The sequence below is a fragment of the Neoarius graeffei genome, chromosome 14 (assembly GCF_027579695.1).
Source record: "Neoarius graeffei isolate fNeoGra1 chromosome 14, fNeoGra1.pri, whole genome shotgun sequence".
NCBI lineage: Eukaryota > Metazoa > Chordata > Actinopteri > Siluriformes > Ariidae > Neoarius > Neoarius graeffei.
This window is the reverse complement of record NC_083582.1, coordinates 52978420-52980919: the sequence shown is the minus strand read 5'-3', so window position 1 is coordinate 52980919 and position 2500 is coordinate 52978420. Positions and strand designations below refer to the sequence as shown.

The window sequence follows — 2500 nt, the reverse complement described above, 5'->3', positions numbered from 1 at the left end:
TCTTCCGACACTCACTACAAACGGAAATAAGAAAACAATCGCTTCAAACACCGCTTCAAAACACCACTTTTAAATATTAACTAGCTCACTCGAAGTATCCCTGCTAAAATACCACGCTACACAGGTGGGGCGTGGCGTATCAGTCATTCATTTCGAATAGCCAATCCCTGACTTTAGTTATAGAAGCCCCTCCCCGTCCGGCTGCTCCCGTGCAGCGCCTTTGTCACGCCCCTCTCCGCATGGTCATGAGTTAAAGTCAAGTATTTCAACGCTCTTGGGTACCCGGATGCCTTTATACACTACCGTTCAAAAGTTTGGGGTCACCCAGACAATTTTGTGTTTTCCATGAAAAGTCACACTTTTATTTACCACCATAAGTTGTAAAATGAATAGAAAATATAGTCAAGACATTTTTCTGGCCATTTTGAGCATTTAATCGACCCCACAAATGTGATGCTCCAGAAACTCAATCTGCTCAAAGGAAGGTCAGTTTTATAGCTTCTCTAAAGAGCTCAACTGTTTTCAGCTGTGCTAACAAGGGTTTTCTAATCATCCATTAGCCTTCTGAGGCAATGAGCAAACACATTGTACTATTAGAACACTGGAGTGATGGTTGCTGGAAATGGGCCTCTATACACCTATGGAGATATTGCACCAAAAACCAGACATTTAGGCTACATCCACACGACAACGAGATTTTATTTAAAAAAATATTGCGGCCACATGGGCAACGGATCAGTAAAATATCAGGTACATATGGCAACGCAACGCTTGCTGAAAACGATGCAATACACGTGCCACACCTCTACGTGCGCTGTAAGACGGTCCCATCGGAGACACCAGAACAATAGAAGTAGGACGCATGCGCATAAACCCCTTCCTCTACCCGGCGTGAAGCACTCATCGTGCCTTCTGTGTGTACAAATTAGTTTTTTTTTAGTGTGCATAGTTTTATATAACTTAATTTTCTTATTGTGTGTGAACATTTTGAAAAGCATTTTTATATAATTTATATAACCTTTTTATATTGTGTGTGAACATTTTGAAAAGCAGTCTTATCCAATAAAAAAAAAAGAAATTCAAGAAATGGTTCAGTTACTTGTTTATTTAAAAGAAAAGCTGTATACAAAAGTGAATGCAATGCAGTGGTTCATACAAAACAGTGAGAGTGCTGCTTGTTCTAGTCATGTGGTTGTGATGTCATCATAAACAAATCCATTCTACTCATCCAGACAACTTCGCAACGGCGCCGTTGCCAGATTTTTCCACTCTGAAACCTGTTCTCAAAAAATATCGTTTTGGGGCACCCAAAACGCCGGTGCCGTGTGGACGCCAGGCCGAAACGATAAACAATTTTATCAGATTCACCTGAATCCGTTGCCGTGTGGACAGCCTCTTGGTAGAATTTAGCTAGAATAGTCATTTACCACATTAGCAATGTATAGAGTGTATTTCTGATTAGTTTAAAGTGATCATTGAAAAGAACAGTGCTTTTCTTTCAAAAATAAGGAAATTTCAAAGTGACCCCAAACTTTTGAACGGTAGTGTATAACAAAACGAAAGGATATAGATAGCAAATCAGCACACTTAAATACAATTCCTCGAAAAACATGCCAATTAAAGGCGACATATTATACCCCTTTTCAATGTTATATTACTCCCTGAGATGCTTTTGTAAAGTTTGCAAGAATCTTGTCGAAAAAAAAAGGCTTTTTTTCTTATGCCGTTTTAGTATGGTGTAAAAACCCATTAAAACAAAAAGGGCTGATTTTCGGGATGTACCTTTAATTTTTAAAATTTGAATATGTAAATACCTTCGCTCTAAACACATACACGGGCTCAAAGCTATTTGCATATTTAAATTTAAAGGCACAGTGCAAAATCAGTGCTAAACCGCCATGACAAAAGTGAATCATGGGGGAAAATACTTTACAAATTTTTTTTTTTACAAAAGCATCAAAAATCTAAAATAATTGAAATGTGTATGGTATGTCTGCTTTAACAGTCTCAACCAATATTATAATAAGCAATAATAAAACGATTCCTATAAGTTACTAAAAACTTCTTTCCCTTGATCAGGAATCAAACACGGGCTGCCATGTTATGTTAATCACTAGACCACCAGAAAACTCTGTTTTCATGGTCTTATTTTTCTCTTTTTAGAGCATGCCTTGTGAAATTTCTTTTCTCTGACTACTTACAGACTCATCAGGGATGCTCTGTCCGAGCCACGTTTCAAAGAAACACAGCACAGAACAGGGGCGGGTTTCCCAAAAGCCTCTTAATGCTAAGAGCATCTTAACTAGGAGAGAGTGTGTTCATTGTGCTGCTCGCGCTACCATTGAACGATGAACTTTGTGCTGCAATGCTTTTGGGAAACTCAGGCCAGTTCTGTATATACCTCTGTGTAGCCATTCGAGTAAGGAGGTTGTTGATTTTATTTTCCAGAGACTTGGCAAAAAGTTTGACCGGGAGGGTCATCATTCATCTGATAACCACA

At 38.7% G+C, this 2500-nt stretch overlaps 1 protein-coding gene across 4 annotated transcripts in view; it reads right to left on the bottom strand.

Moving 5' to 3' along the window:
• The window catches only part of cyth1b (cytohesin 1b), a 97781-nt gene that overhangs the window by 41469 nt on the left and 53812 nt on the right, over positions 1–2500 (bottom strand). Inside the window, exon 1 of one of the 4 annotated variants that reach the window (XM_060939990.1) lies at positions 1–117. This exon is cut by the window's left edge and continues 96 nt beyond it. The exons of the other annotated variants lie outside the window; for them this stretch is intronic. The gene's annotated coding sequence lies outside the window, so the exon portion shown is untranslated. Of the gene's footprint in view, positions 118–2500 lie in introns of those variants that run through there. 4 annotated transcript variants of the gene reach the window in all.